Consider the following 16805-nt stretch of genomic DNA (forward strand, 5'->3'; position numbering starts at 1 on the left):
GCAAGACTAGCCGGTGCCACTGATGAGCCGGTCTGAGATGAAAAGAAGAACCCCACCGCCCCCACTCTAAGCTCACGTGCTCTGAATCCATCACGACCCTTTCACGTGGAACCTCTTAGAGTTGTAAGCCCTGAGAAAAGACCCAGGAACTCTGTCTTCCTTCGTTGGGCTGGGCTCTTAAGACGACAGTCTGCCGACGCGCCCGGCCGATTAAAAGCAACCTCTTCCTTTTGAATCCGGTGCCTGATGCCCCCGGCCGATTAAAAGGAATCTCTTCCTTTTTGAATCCGGTGCCTGAGGGATTGTTGTCCATGGTTCCTCCTGCTCCACTATCTTGGTTCACATGACCGAGAATCAAACCTGCACCGCGGCAGTGACAGCGCCAACTCCTAACCACTAGACCACCAGGGAACTGCAAACTTCGTGGGAAATAGATTGCCCAATATTAGAAGTGGGTTGGCCATCAGAAGGCAGCCTGGAGAGGTCCCTTGTTTCTCAAGTGTGGCACAAGGTAACTGGGAAAGGATACCTAGACCGGTTCCCGTACATAGACACTCGGTGACAGCTGGTGCTAAACCCCCCACAGTGGCTAAGAGGGCCGGCAGCAGCAACACTAGTAGCAAAAGGACAGATAGCTAAAGAAGGATCCCGCTTCACCCACCCAGGGAAATCAACTCCTCAAGTTCTGTTCGACCCAACATCAGAAGATCCATTGCAGGAGATGGCACCAGTGATCCCAGTGGTGCCCTCCCCTTACCAGTGAAAGAGGCTCCCCACTCTTGACCCCACAGTGTTTGCACCTCCACAAGACAAGCCTATCCCTAGGCCACCCAGAGTAGATAAGAGAGGAGGTGAAGCCTCAGGAGAAACCCCTCCCTGGGCAGTTCGTTGACGACCCAAAACGGGGATACAGATGCCCCTGACAGAGCAGTGGTATACTGGGATAGATGAGGATGGTCACGTGGTGGAGAGGCGTGTTTTTCTGAACCAGGCCTTCACCTCTGCCGACCTTCTCAACTGGAAAAACAATACCCCGTCCTATACCGAAAAGCCACAAGCTCGAATTGATGTGCTCCAAACTATCATCCAGGCCCACAACCCCACCTGGGCTGATTGCCACCAGTTGTTCGTGTTCCTCTTTCACAGAGATGAAAGGCGGAGAGTGCTCCAAGCAGCAACTAAGTGGCTAGAGGAACATGCACCAGCTGATTATCGAAACCCCCAAGAGTATGGAAGGACCCAGTTACCAGGAACCGGCCCCCAGTGGGACCCAAATGAAAGAGAGGATATACAAAGGCTCAACCGAGACAGGGAAGCTCTCTTGGAAGCATTAGAGAGGGTAGCTCAGAAGGCCACAAACGTTCACAAGGTCTCTGAGGTCATTCGGGGAAAAGAAGAAAGTCCAGCACAATTCCATGAGAGATTGTGTGAGGCCTATTGTAGGTGTACTCTCTTTGATCCCAGTAGCCCTGAAAATCAGCGCATGCTTCATGTGGCTGGAGTCCGTCAATGCGCAGAAGCCATGAGAAGAATACTGCAGAAATAGGCTGGGCTTGCAGGGATGAATACATCACAATTATTAGAAAGAGCTAAGCAGGAGTTGGTAAACAGGGATGCAGTCAGCCGTAAGGAACACCGCAAAGAGAGTGAACGTCAGGCCCGGTGAAACACCGACCTGTTAGCTGCAGCAATCAGAGGGGGCCCCCCCAAAGAGGCAAGGGAAGGGGGGCCCTGGGAAAGAAACTCAGCTTGGCTGTCAGAGTTGGCAGAGTGACTGGGGTGCTTATTGTAAAGAAATAGGACACTGGAAGAACAAATGCCCTCAGCTTAAAAGAAAACAAGGTGACTCAGAGCAGGAGGCCTCGGACAAGGAGGAAGGGGCCCTACTCAACCTGGCAGAAGGGTTCTTGGACTGAGGGAGAGCGGGCTCAAGTGTCCCCAAAGAGCCTATGGTCAGAATGACAGTCGGGGGTAGAGACGTTGATTTTCTCGTAGATACCGGTGCTGAACATTCGCTAGTAACCGCCCCGGTCGCACTGTTCTCCAAAAAGACTATTGACATCATCGGAGCCACAGGGGTTTCAGCAAAGCAAGCTTTCTGCTTGCCTGGGACTTGCACGGTAGGAGGACATACAGTGATTCGTCAGTTTTTGTCCATGCCTGACTGTCCCTTGCCCTTGTTGGGGAGGGACTTGTTTAACAAGCTGATAGCCACTATCTCTTTGACAGAGCACGGCTCTTTGCTGCTAAAGTTACCCGGTACGGGAGTCATTACAACCCTCACTGTCCCCCGAGAGGAGGAATGGAGACTTTTCTTCATGAGCCACGCCAAGAGAGAAGACCAGCTCTGGCTAAGCGGTGGCCAAGAGTAGGGGCGGAAGACAACCCTCCAGGGTTTGCAGTCAACCGAGGCCCCATACTCATAGAAGTGAAGCCTGGGGCCCAGCCGGTTAGGCAAAAACAGGACCCGGTCCCCAGAAAAGCTCTTCAAGGTGTCCAGGTCCATCTCAAGCACCTAAGAACTTTTGCAATTAGAGTTCCTTGTCAGTCTCTACGGAACACCCCCCTCCTGCCTGCTCCCAAGCCAGGGACCAAGGACCACAGGCCGGTACAGGATTTGTGCTTGGGTAATCAAGCTACAGTGACTTTCCATCCAACACTACATAACCCGTACACATTGTTGGGGTTGCTGCCAGCTGAGGACAGCTGCTTCACCTGCTTGGACCTGAAAGACGCTTTCTTTCGTATCAGATTAGCCCCCGAGAGCCAGAAGCTGTTTGCCTTTCAGTGGGAAGGTCCGGAGTCAGGTGGCACTACTCAGTACACTTGGACCCGGCTTCCCCAAGGGTTCAAGAACTCCCACACTATCTTCGGGGAGGCGTTGGCTCCAGACCTCCAGAAGTTTCCCACCAGGGACCAAGGCTGTGTGTTGCTCCAGTAAGTTCATGACTTTTGCTGGGACACCCCATGGCAGTCGGGTGCGCCAAGGGAACGGATGCCCTACTCCGGCACCTGGAGGACTGTGGGTATAAGTTGTCCAAGAAAAAAGCTCAGATCTGTCAACAGCAGGTACGTTCCTTGTGATTTACTATCCCACGCGGGGAATGCAGCCTGGGATCAGAAAGAAAGCAGGTCATTTGCAACCAGCCGGAGCCTAAGAACAGAAGGCAGGAGAGAATTCTTAGGAGCTGTGGGGATTTGTAGACTGTGTATCCCAAACTTTGCAGTATTAGCCAAGCCTTTGTAGGGGGTCACAAAGGGGGGGACCGGGAACGTTTTGATTGGGGATCCCAACAACAGCAAGCCTTTCATGAGTTAAAGGAAAAAACTGATGTCAGCCCCAGCCCTGGGGCTACCTGATCTGACAAAGCCTTTTCCATTGTATGTGTCGGAGAGAGAAAAGATGGCAGTTGGACTTTTCACCCAAACTGTGGGGCCCTGGCTGAGGCCGGTGGCCTACCTCTCTAAACAAAAAGATGGGGTTCCTAAAGGATGGCCCCCGTGCTTGAGGGCCTTGGCAGCAACTGCCCTGCTAGTACAAGAAGCAAATAAGCTGACTCCTGGGCAAAACCTGCACAGAAAGGCCTCCCATGCTGTGGTGACTTTCATGAATACTACAGGACATCGTTGGCTAATGAATGCTAGACTCACCAAGTACCAAAGTTTGCTCTGTGAAAATCCCCGTATAACCACTGAAGTTTGGAACACCCTAAACCCCCCTCCTTGCTCCCGGTATCAGAGAGAGTCCTGTCGATCATGATCGTGTTCAAGTGTTAGACTCAGTTGACTCTAGCAGACCTGACCTCCGGGACCAGCCTTGGGCATCAGTAGACTGGGAATGATACGTGGACAGGAGCAGCTTCATCAACCCACAAAGAGAGAGAGGTGCAGGGTAGGCGGTGGTAACCCTGGACACTGTTGTTGAAGCCAGATGGTTGCCCCAGGGCACTTCAGCCCAGAAAGCTGAACTCATTGCCTCAGAACTCCCTGAAGGTAAGACTGTCAACATTGACACTGATTCTCGGTGTGCCTTTTGAACCCTTCAAGTGCATGGAGCATTCCAGAAAGAAAAGGGCCTATTGATCTCTGGGGGAAAAGATAGAAAATATCTACAAGAAATCTTGCAATGATTAAAAGCAGTATGGAAACCCCACAAGGTGGCAGTCCTGCATTGCAGAGGACACCAGCGAGATTCCACCTTGGTGGGTTTGGGGAATGCACGCGCTGACTCAGAGGCTGGAAAAGCAGCATCTGCCCCCTTCCGGGCATCAGTCACAGCCCCCCTGCTCCCTCAAGCACCTGATCTCGCACCTACTTCTTCTAAAGAAGAAAAGGACTTTCTCCAGGTAGAGGGAAGGACAAGTGATGGAGGAACGATGGATTGGGTTACCAGATGGGAGAGTAGCTGTGCCACAGCTTCTAGGAGCTGCAGTTGTACTGGCTGTGCATGAAACCACCCATCTAGGTCAGGAGTCACTGGAAAAGCTGTTAGGCCGGTATTTCTACATCTCGCGTTGGTCAGCCCTTGCCGCAAGGGTGACGCAGCGGTGCGTTACCTGCCAACAGCATCATGCGAGGCAAGGTCCAGCCGTTCCGCCCGGCATATGAGCTTATGGAGCAGTCCCCTTTGAAGATCTCTGGGTAGACTTCACAGAGATGCCAAAGTGTGGAGGTAACAAGCATTTACTAGTTCTTGGGTGCACCTACTCTGGGTGGGTGGAGGCTTATCCAACATGAACTGAGAAAGCTCGTGAAGTAACCTGTGTGCTTCTTCGAGATTTCAGTCCTAGATTGGGCCTGCCCTTACGGATCGGCTCAGATAACGGGCCTGTGTTTCTGGCTGACTTGGTACAGAAGACCGCAAAGGTATCGGGGATCACATGGAAACCGCATGCCGCCTACCTGCCTCAGAGTTCAGGAAAGGTGGAGCGGATGAATCAGAGTATCCACAATAGTATTCTTGTCTTCCCCACTGGATATTAAAAACAATACCACAAGGGGCATCAGGCCACCTGCCAAATTTGAGGGGATGTTATCCTCTCCCTCCCACCCCCGGATATTAGAGACGAAAACTCAGGGGTAGTGTACACCCACTGCTTTATTGGGAGTAATATCATCCTCTCGCTTCTTGGATATTAGGAACAATATCACAGTGTGCGTGTACGCCTGTCGCGTAATTCGATGTAATGTCATCCCGTGCCTCCGTGGATATGACGAATAATATGACGGGGGATGTACAGCTTCTGAGATATGGGGAGTGATATCATCCTCTCCCCTCTGGAAGTGAGGGACAATATCACAGGGGTAGTGTACACCCTCTGTGATGTTGGGACTAATATCATCCTCCCACCCCCTGGATATTACAAACCGTATCACCAGGGGCGTGTACACACACTTCGATATTGGTATTAATACCACCCTCTCCCTCTTTGGATATTTGGCGCAGTATTTCAGGTGGGGTGTTCACCACCTGCAATATTGGAAGTAATATTATTTTCTCCCCCCGTGGATATTAGCAACAATATCACAGGGGATGTGAAAAATCCCTGTGACATTTGGAGTAATATCGTCGTCTCCCCTCATGAATATTAAGAACAATATCGTTGGGGGGCCTGTACACTTCCTTTGGTATTTGATATCATCCTCAACCCCCTGGATATTAGGAATCATATCAGGAAGTGATGTACAGACCCTGCGACATTTGCTGTCACTTCATTGTCTCTCTCCTAGATATTAGGAAAAATGTAACTGGGGATGCGAACACCCCTGTGATATTGGGAGAAGTATCATCCTCTCCCCCCTTGCATATTAGGAACAATATCACGGGGGTGGGGGGTGTACTGCCTCTGCGATATCGGGAGTAAAATTATCCTCCCTTCCCCTGGATATTAGGAAGGGTATCAGAGGGGGAGGATGTCCATTCCCTGTGATACTCAATGTAATCTTACCCTCTCCCTCCCAGGGTACTAAGAACAATATTACAGTAGGGGTGTGCACCCTCTGCGATATTGAGAGTCCTATCATCCTCTTTCGCTCTGGATATGAGGAACAATGTCACAGGGCTGTATACACCCCCTGCGATATTGGGAGTAATATCATCCTCTCTCCCTCTGGATATGAGGAAGAGTTTCAAAGGGATGTGTTCACCCCCTGTGATATTGGGGGTAATATCATCCCGTCGCCCTCTGGATATTAGGAAGAGTATCACATGGGTGGGTACACTCCCTGCAACATGGGAAGTAATATCATCCTCTGCCCCCTGGATGTTAAAAAGCAAATCACCGGGTTTGTACACCTGCTGCGATATTGGGAGTAGTATCTTCCTCTCTCCGCCTGGATATTAGCAGTAATACCACAGGGGTGGTTTCTCTCCCCTGCGATATTGGGAGTAATATCATCCTCTCTCCCCCTGGATATTAGGAACATCACCACAGTGGGGTGTCCACCCCCTGGGATATTGGTGTCAAACCCCCTGTGATATCAGGAGTAATATACCATCCTCTCACCCTCTGGATATTGGGAACAATATCACGGGGTGGGGGGTGTACACCTGTGCGATATTGAAAGTAATATCGTCCTGTCCCCCACGGTTTTTAGAAATGAAATCACAGTGGGTTGTACAGCTGCTGCGATACTGGTAGTCATATCGTTCCCTCCTTCCCTGGATATGGGGAACAACATTACAAGGGGGTTTACACCACCTGCGATATTCAGAGTCATATGATTCTTTGCCCACCTGGATATTAGGAACAACATCACGGTGTGGGGGTCGTGGAAAACACCGGCTATTTTGAAAGTATCATCCTCTTTTTCCCTGGATACTATGAACAGTATCACAGAAGGGATGTACACCTTCTGCGATATTGGGAGTCATATTATCCTCTGCGGCCCCGAATATTCAGAAAAATATCACAGTGGGGTGTACACCCCTGCGATATTTTGAGTAATATCATCCTCTCCACTCAGGAAATGACTAACAAGGTCACGGGGTGGTGTACTCCTTCTGTGATATTGGGAGTAATGTCGTCCTCCCCAAACCTGGATGTTAACAACAAGATCACAGAGGGGGTGTACACACCCTGTGATATTGGAAGTCATATGATCCTCTCCCCCCCGGATATGGGCAAAAATATCACAGCGCGGGTGTACATTTCTTACGCTGTTTGGAGTAATATCATTGTTTTCCTCTCTGGATAACAGGAACCATATCACACGGGTGGTGTACATTTCCTTCGATTTGGAGGGTAATATCATCCTCTCCCCGCTGGGATATTAGGAACAATATCCCAGGGTTGTCCACCCTCTGTGATGTTGGGAGTAATGTCATCCTCTGTTTCCCTGGATATTAGACGCAATATCACAAAAATGTGTACATCCCCTGTGATATTGGGAGTAATATCATACTCTCCTTCTCTGGATATTAGAAAACAGTATCATCAGGGGGTGAACACCCCCTGCGATAATGCGAGTAATATTTTCTCTTTTTTTCTTCTTTTCTTTTGTATTTATTTATTTATTTTGAAACAGTGTTTCACTCTTCTTGCCCAGGCTGGAATGCAATGGCACGATCTCGGCTCACTGCAACCTCTGCCTCCTATATTCAAGCGATTCTCCTGACTCAGCCTTCCAAGTAGCTGGGATTACAGGCATGCGCTACCGCGCCTGGCTAATTTTTTTTCTTTTTTTGTGTTTTTACTAGAGACATTGTTTCCCCGTACTGGTCAGGCTGGTCTTGAACTCCCGACCTCAGGTGATCCGCCCGCTTCGGCCTCCCCAAGTGCTGGGATTACAGGTGTGAGCGACTGTGCCCAGCCACTGCTTAGCATTTTCTTTTTTTTTTATTATTATTTTTTTTGAGACGGAGTCTCGCTCTGTCGCCCAGGCTGGAGTGCACTGGCGCAATCTTGGATCACTGCAAGCTCCGCCTCCCAGGATCAAGCCATTTGCCTGCCTCAGCCTCCCGAGTAGCTGGGACTACAGGTGCCCAACACCACGCCTGGCTAATTTTTTGTATTTTTAGTAGAGACGGGGTTTCACTGTGTTAGCCAGGATGGTCTTGATCTCCTGACCTCGTGATCCGCCCTCCTCGGCCTCCCAAAGTGCTGGGATTACAGGCATGAACAACTGCACCTGGCTGATTGGGTGCCCCTTCTATGTGCTCCCATTGCCCCAGGCATACTGTCACCATAACTCTTACCATTCTGAGTTGAAAATAATTTTTTTTTTTTGCTTTTCATTTCTGTCATTAAATGCAAAGCTCATTGAAAAGAGGACGGTGGTTGTTCACTGTTGTACTCCTAACCTTTGACTCAGTGTCCTGAGGTTGGCTCTAGAGCTGTGCACACATGTTCAGACATTGGAGCACATCTTGTCTAGCACCTCTTTTGAGGTGGCTTGGAGAAAAGTCAGTAGTTACTTCCCCAAGGATGAAACAGAAGCTTCACCTAAATCAATTCTTCAACTTCAGCCTGCATTAGAATCCTCTGAGAGCTTGTTAAAAATACAGTCTTCTAGAGCCCACTCTTCAAGAGTCAGTGAGTTGCTTCATTGTCAAAATATATACAGAATCCAGCCGGTCTTCAGCACCAGCCTGGTCTGAGCCACTGTGGACTCCCACCTGCAGAATCTCCCTGCTGGTCTTCTTGCTTCTGCTCTTACCTTCTTATCATCCATTCAAGTAGCCAAGGTGATCCTTTTTTAAATTCTTTTAAAATTTTTTTGAGATGAAGTCTCACTCTATTGCCCAGGCTGGAGTGCAGTGGTGCTATCTCAGCTCGCTGCAGCCTCTACCTCCTGGGCTCAAGCCAGGGTATGAGCAAAGACAAGGTGGCTGTGGCCGATGTCCACCCTCTCGGGGCGTCCCTTCTCTTCTCTCCTCCTTGGGCAGGGAGACCATCGGGGTGCAACCTGGCTGGGGCGGGGAGGAGGTGCAGGGCCTGGCCGGAGCGGGCCTGGCCACGGGCAGGGGACAGCGACGGCCTGGGCCTGGGCAGGTGAGTGCAGCGCAGGCCAGCGCCCGGCGTGTCCGCGGTGCGCGCGAGCGGCCAGCAGAGGGCGCCAGAGAGCCAGGAGCGGCCCGTTGAGGAGCCCGCGCCCGCCCCGATGCCCAGCTCCGCGCAGCGCGGACCCACCGAGCCTGCGCTCAGATGCTCCAGCTCCGCCGGGAGGCCGCTCGCGCCCGGTCCTTCCTCTTCCCCAGGTGCAGGCAGAGCACCCGGAGCCATGGCCAGCCCTTCCGGCAGCTCCGAAGCCACTGGCAAGCCCCGAGGCAGGGATGGCCGACCCAGGAGGGAGGAGGACAACGTCCCTCCGGAAGAGAAGAGGCTGCGGCTGGGGCTGGAGGGGGGAAGCGCACAGCCCGAGGACTGCGAGGACGGGGAGGACGCGCCGCGGCCGGGCAGGGAGGAGACCGGCACCCAGACAGGTGGCGACGGCAGAGGAGTAAGTGACGCGGGCGCAGGGGTCCGGGGGTGCCGGGGGCGCGGGGTAGGGGCGGCGGGAGGCTCCGTGGCCGGCCCCGGGTTGAAGTTGGTAATTGAGCGGCAACTCCGGCGGGCGCGGAGTGAGAGCTCGTGACGGCCTCCGAGACGCCAGCTGCCCCTTCTCGGCTGTGTGGCTTCAACTTCCTGATTCTCCCACGACGTCCGTGGCCGGGAGACCCGCTGGACTCTGCGGCTGGCCAAAAGGGGAGGGGGAGCCCCGCGTCCTGGGGGCCCCTAGCAGGGGAAGGGGCGGGGGTTGCGCTGGGCATCCTGTCTGGGGCATCTGTCTGGGACCCTGTCGGTGCCTGTCACCTGGCGAGGCGACTGTGGTGGGGGTAGGGGGGATGTCCCTGGCGCCAGGCTTGGCCAAGCCCTGCTCTGCTGGGCTGCGGGCTGGCGGCGCTCACCCAGCTCCTCACCTCTCCCGCATCTTCCTGTTTTCCTTCCCTTTCTGGATGGGCAGAGAGAGTTGAGAGGAGGCAGATGGCTTCCATCCCACAAATCGCTCTCCTCTTTCCATCCCTACAGAGAGGGACAGAGACGCAAAGTTCCTTGCATCCCCCGGGGCGCTGTCCCTGTGAGCTCCGTGTGTCCTGCCCACGTGGGCCCCTGAGTCACCGGGCCTGTGTGTGTGGGATGGGGCTCCGTGGCCAGTCTGGCCTCCTGGGGTTCACTTTCTGCTTTCCGACCCCAACTCTTTCTGTGTGGCTTTGCTGGCCTTCCACTGGGGAGGCACATGGGTTTGGAAGGCAGATGAGGGCCCGCTGGAGAGCTGTACCCCTCAGTGAGGGCCGCCACGTTGATGGTTTTTGATGGATAATGGGGTTGACCTCTTTGTTCCTTCCACCTGTTTTTATGTTTGACCGTTTGCTCAGCTGAGCTTGTCTTAATAATTTGAGTCGTGGTTAATGAGCCCCACATGGCAGAGAGGGCGGCCTTCATTCTGAACCCGTTTAGGCAGCACGGGCAGCCCTCCTCGCCATGGGCTGCATCAGAGCCGCCCCTGCCCAGTCTTGGGGTTGCTCCTGGATGCTGTCTGGGAGGCTTGCCCATGGTGACATCCTCATCTCCCCGTGCACGTTACCGCATTCAGAGCTTGGGTCACCTGGACACTGAACTCAGGTGAATTTTCTCTGAGATCCCAGGAGAAGGAGGACAGTTCTTTGGAAGGTTTTCCAGGGCCAGTCAAGGAAAGGATGAGAAGGGAGAGGTCCTGGTGGGGGACACAATTACGGTGGCAGTGTAACGCCAGGAAACTTTATTGCGTGAAGTCCCTGTCACTCCTTCTACCTCCCTCTTTTACGTGGACTCTGCCAAAGACCAGGATACCAGAATGCAGTGGAGTGACCACGTGTAGTGGGACCTTGGGAACGTGAGTCTAGAGCCAGGCGGCTGGGGTTTGCCTCCTGGTTCTGCCCCTCCTTAGCTGGCTGACATGGCACAAGTTACTTACCCTCTCTAAGCCTTACTGTCTGCAGTGGCAAATGGATCTGTCAACAGGCCCCATTGTCTGGGGCTGTTACTGCTGAGATTAAGGGAAGCTCGTCCACAGAAGCACTTAGCGTTGTGCCTGGCACATAGTGTACGGTAGATAAATGGGACTTAGGACTGAAACTCATGCCTTGGTGTGTTTTTGCAGTGATGTTTTGTTCTGGGGTGCATCACAAGAGACAAGGTTCTTGGCCGGGCGTGGTGGCTCAAGCCAATAATCCCAGCACTTTGAGAGGGCGAAGGGGGGGATCGTTTGAGCCCAGGAGTTTAAGACCAGCCTGGGCAACGTGATGAAGCCTCGTATCTACTTAAAAAAAAAAAAAAAAAAAAAAAAAGCCAGGTATGGCGGTGTGTGCCTGTAGTCCCATGTACCTGGGAGCTGAGGTGGGAGGATTGCTAGAGCCTGGAAGTTCGGGTTGCAGTGAGCTGTGATCATGCCACTGCACTCCAGCCTGGGTGACAGAGTGAGACTCTGTCTCAAGGAAAAGAGAGAGAGAGACAGACAGACCCACAAGAGTCTTAAGCCAGAATCTCCATGTTAAAATGCTTTCTGGAGGCTGAAAGGATGATATATTAATAATGAAATATTTAAAAGGCAGAAGCCCCACTGAATTTTTTGGTCCACAGAGGGAAATGGGAATCCCATGATCTGAAGGATGATGGAGGAACTGAACAGAAACCATCCTTGTTTCCCGAATCTGAATGTGGTACCCTCTGTTCACGGTGCCTGTATCTGGTCAGTCCAGTGGCCTCTCGAAAAGAGGGAATCTTGATTTTCAAACTTAAAATTTGGCCCAGAGCCCACTGCTGCCCACAATGCCCGCCAGACACATTCCCCTTCCTTTTTAGTTTCTATGGGAATACTCTCTTTGAAGAACCCATGAACAGTGTCAGGCTGGTGTGAGGATCAGCAGCGATTTCTTTGAGGAGGAGAGCCCGTTTCTTCACTCACAGGCCATATCTGAGTGGATCAAGAAGAACAGAGTGCCCTTTTATGAGATTTTGTCTGCGTAGACCATTAGCTTGGTAAAAATGTCAAAACCATCCTCGTTCTTTAATAGCAGACTATTTTGGACATTTCTCTGCAAGAAGCAGCATGGGCATTCAGATGCTTTTAAGGATAAAATGTTCTTTCTCATCACCAGGTCTGGTGCTCTGGATGGCTGAGGTTTTAATGTGACTGGATGTCCCTTGGAGTGGCTCCCAGGCTGTGCTCTTGTGGTTGGGTGGCAAGGGGTTGCTTTATTTGGTGATGGCTAGAGGATGTTTTAGCAGGTAAATCGGGCCCCCAGGAGTCCCTGAGTGCCAAGTCCTGCTGCAGGGCATGTGTTTATGGTGGGGAGGTGGGGGGTGGAGGGTAGAGGGTGGGGGGCATTGATTTCCTGCCAATATCAGAAGTTTCACAGGCTTCTTGTGTATCCACAAACACCTGCCCCATTGAGAAGGCCTAGAAAACCTGGCCCTCCCCAAGTCTTTATTGACTGCTTGTGAATGATCCCAGGGTGTGTCTGGCCCACAGCTCTTCCTGGAGGGAGAGAAAAGTCTCTCCTGCGTATGTGGTTATCAACCTCAACCATTTGCTGAGCCTTCCCCAAGACCAGGCACCTCGGCAGAGATTTCTGTGTTGTCAGGCGAAACCAGGCATTCAAGGGTAATAACTCATTGGAGTTCCTGAAATCCCTGATGATGCACCAGGTAAAAGCATCCAGGGTTGAAACCAGATCAGGAAGGTTATTGTCAGCCTGGGGCTCCTGCAGAGGTGCATCGACGTTGCAGGTATTTTCCCTTCTTGCTGAGGAGAAACCTGGATTTCTCAGCTTTGGCACAGTCACAACATTTGGGGTCAGACCATTCATGGTGGTGGTGGGGGGGCCATCCTGTGTATTGTAGGATGGCTAGCAGCATCTCTGGTCTCCATCCTCAAGGTGCCATTCTACCCTCCCAGTTATGGCTACCCCAGATGTCTCCAGACGGTTTCAAATGCCATGGAGCAAGGGAGTTTTACGTGAGCAAAACCACCCCAGTTGAGAGCCATTGGTCTACACTTGTGGAAATGTTTGAGGGTGAGAGTGTTGAGCTTGGGTCCCTGCTGTACCCTTTATGAGCAATGCAGTCTTGGAAAATTAATACTACTCCAGGGGCCTCAGTTTTCTCATCTATGAAATGGAGATAAATGGGATACACTTTCATAGGAAGGTTATATGGGATTTACTGAGATAATAAGACAGTACATGGAAAATGCTGGGCATAGCGTTTATTTATTTTTTATTTTTTTTAAGATGGAGTATTACTGTGCTGCCCAGGCTGGAGTGCAGTGGCATGATCTCCACTCACTGCAACCTCCACCTTCTGGACTCAAGTGATTCTCCTGCCTCAGCCTCCCAAGTAGCTGGGATTACAGGTGCCCACCACCACACCTGGCTAATTTTTGTATTTTTAGTAGAGATGGAGTTTCACCATGTTGGCCAGACTGGTCTCAAACTCCTGACCTAAGGTGATCCGCCCACCTCTGCCTCCCAAGGTGCTGAGATCACAGGTGTGAGCCACCACGCTGGGCTGGGCATAGCATTGTAACACAGACAAAGCATACAATACTTGGGCAATATCTTTCTACATTGGGGTTGTCTAGACTCCATCCTCCATCCCCTCATGTAGTGGCGCGGTGCAGAGCAGAATATCACCCACCTAGACTGCAGAGTGGATTTGGGTGGCATCTTGGCTTTCTGCACAAGACTTGCCTGTTCCCCACCATGTCCCCCTGGTTCTCAGGGTCCAGGATTCCAGGAAGCAGGGATGTGGGCAGGCAGGGCAGGTGGCCCACCCAGTTCACTCCCACGCTGGGGACCTGCAGAGCCGACTCCCCGAGACGGGGTGTTTGGACCAATATCTGGGTTTCTGGATTTCCATTTGAGCACAGCTGGACTACACAGGCTGAAGCTCTCTCTGCCGAGATATAGATATTTCCCTGGCGACGATCTTTCAAGCTGACATGAAGACATGGCCACCCGCTGGAACGTGGTGTGTCTGCAGTGGTGCTCTTGTAATTTGTGAGGCAGGCTCCTGAGGAATGCACTGCGTGAGTGGGAAATGGTGGGAAGTTCTTGCATCCTCCCCTGGCCGAAAGTGCTGCCTGCACAGGTTGGTGGATGGTCCTTCGAGCAGGAAGAAGACATGAAGCACATTCCTGTTAGCTACGACAGAGAGGGGCAGGGTACACATTGGACATTTCAAGCCCCTCCAGAGAAGCAAGTCTTACTATGCTGGGAGTACTTGTGGAGTGGGGGCTGTGTTGCCCTGGGCTTTAATTATTTCAGGAACATTTAACCGCAGGGCTGGCAGGCTGGATCTTGATATGTGTTTCTCAGTTGGAAAGACTTTGGACCATGGGGAGATGTCTTCTCAATTCTTTTAATTTCATTAAGGTGGTCATTTTTCTTCTTGTGGCCTCTGGAATGTGACACAGAACTGAAGGGACAGGAAGGAGATGAGTTGGAGGCTGGGACAGGGGTCCCTGCCAGGGATGCTGGTGACTGACATGACGGTGTTGATGTGTGGAGTCCGGTGCCTGGTTTGGGGAATGTTCGTGGGATATGTTCCAAAGGACTGACGGACCTATCAGGTACTGGAGGTGAATGGTCAAGTCTGATCTCAGGGCTGACAGTGTCAGGCAAGGACAGGAAGTTGACGTTGGACTCATTGGCTGAGGTTGCTTGGGACCCAGGGGGCAATGTGTGCCAGGACAGATGGGTCTGGGGCTAGGAAGGCAGGTTGGGGCTGGAGACTCGAGGTTTAATGGAGGCATCCCAGGTAGATAGTGGTTGAGGCTATGGAAATGACTGCGATTGCCTGGGATGAGAGTGGAGACAGACAAGATGGGGATTTTTCTCTAAGCCTCGGGAACCCACCTCCCAGGTTCAAGGGAATCTCCTGCCTCAGCCTCCCAAGTAGCTGGGAATGCAGGTGTGTGCCACCATGCCCGACTAACTTTTGTATTTTTAGTAGAGATGAGGTTTGGCCAGGCTGGTCTCAAACTCCTGACCTCAAGTGATCGGCCCACCTTGGCCTCCCAAAGTGCTGGGATTACAGGCATGAGCCACCATCCCTGACCATTTTTCAATGTTAATTTTTATGAAATATTTTCAAGCACATTTTACTATACATTGGAAAAGTCAATCATGATTTGAAAACTTCATCAAAATCCAATCAAATGTTAATTAACCATTTAATTGTGGATAGATAAGGAGACTATTTTGACCAAAATATAATAGAACAATTACCACTTATAGAAATAATCTGTTTTAATGTTTTAGTTGAATTAAACAATCTTTTGTATTCTGGCCGGGCACGTGGCTCACACCTATAATCCCAGCACTTTTGGAGGCTGAGGCTGGTGGATCACCCAAGGTCAGTAGTTCGAGAGCAGCCTGGCCAACATGGCGAAACTGTCTCTACTAAAAATACAGAAATTAGCCAGGTGTGATGGTACACACCTGTAATCCCAGCTACTTGGGAGGCTGAGGCAGGAGAATCATTTGAACCTGGGAGACAGAGGTTGCAGTCAGCTGAGATCACACCACTGCACTTCAGCCAGCCTGGGCGACAGAGCGAGACTCTGTTTCAAAAATAAATACAATAGAATTCTGAATTTTATTTTTAATAATTATTTTTGTAAAGAGAATGTCTTGTGTTTTGGAGTTGTTGAATTTATTGAATTGACAAAAATTATGTACAAGAGGGTATACAACATGATGTGATTGAAGTATGTCTACATTATGAAATGGCTAAATCAAGCTAAATAACATATCACCTCCCAGACTTATTTTTTTGTGGTGAGAACACTTAAAACATCTACTCTCTTAGTGATTTCCAAGTGTATGATATGTTGTTATTAACTGTAGATACCATGTTGTCCCATGGATCTCCTGAACTTTTTCTTCTTCTCTAAAAATGGCATTCTGTGTCCTTTGCCATCTGCCCACTTCCCCACCCTGGCAACCATCATTCTACTCCGCTCCTATGAATTCAACTTTTTTCTTTTCTTTTTCTTTCTTTTTGAGACAATCTCATTCTATTGCCCAGGCTGTAGTGTAGGGGTGTGATCTTGGCTCACTGCAGCCTTGACCTCCCAAGCTCAATCAATCCTCCCACCTCAGCCTCCTGAGTATCTGGGAGTACAGGCATGCACTACCACGCTCCACTAATTTTTGTATTTTTTGTAGAGATGGGGTCTTGCTATGTTATGCAGGCTGGTCTCGAACTCCTGGGCTCAAGCAATCTGCTGGCCTCAGCCTCCCAAAGTGCTGGGATTACAGGCATGAGCCACCATGCCTGGCTGAGTTCAACTTTTTTAGATTCCACATGTAAGTGAGATCATGTGGTATTTGTCGTTCTGTGCCTGGCTTATTTCACTTAACATAATATCCTCCAGGCTCATCCCTGTTGTCTCAAATGGCAGAATTTCCTTCTTTTTGAAGGCTGAATAGTATTCCATCGTGTACATACACCACATTGTTGCTGGAAGTTTAATGGAGGCCAGTTGGGGGAGGAGGGGGACAAGATTCACTCTAAGTCTAGATGCTCCAGCACCCACCCAGGATGTGTGCAAGGAAGTGCAGGATGCTCCTGGTCTTGCAAACTGTGGTTTGTGGGACTCCAAAGCCCTTATCCTTCCATGATGCTTTCTGTCATGTTATCACATTTCCTTGGAGGAGAACCCAGCTTTGGTGGAGAGCCCTGCTCTGGCTGTGTCCCTCGGCATGAGATGGCAAAGGATGGTGCCGCTGGGAGACCCTCACCTCTACACACTGGGAGCTGTTTGCCTTCTCCGTTCCT

General features: G+C 51.1%; 1 pseudogene; it reads left to right on the plus strand.

The window, feature by feature from the left end:
• The first annotated feature begins 8839 nt into the window (after positions 1-8839).
• LOC101177957 overlaps positions 8840-16805 on the plus strand; it is a 124462-nt pseudogene continuing 116496 nt past the window's right edge.

Source organism: Nomascus leucogenys, chromosome 4 (assembly GCF_006542625.1).
Source record: "Nomascus leucogenys isolate Asia chromosome 4, Asia_NLE_v1, whole genome shotgun sequence".
NCBI lineage: Eukaryota > Metazoa > Chordata > Mammalia > Primates > Hylobatidae > Nomascus > Nomascus leucogenys.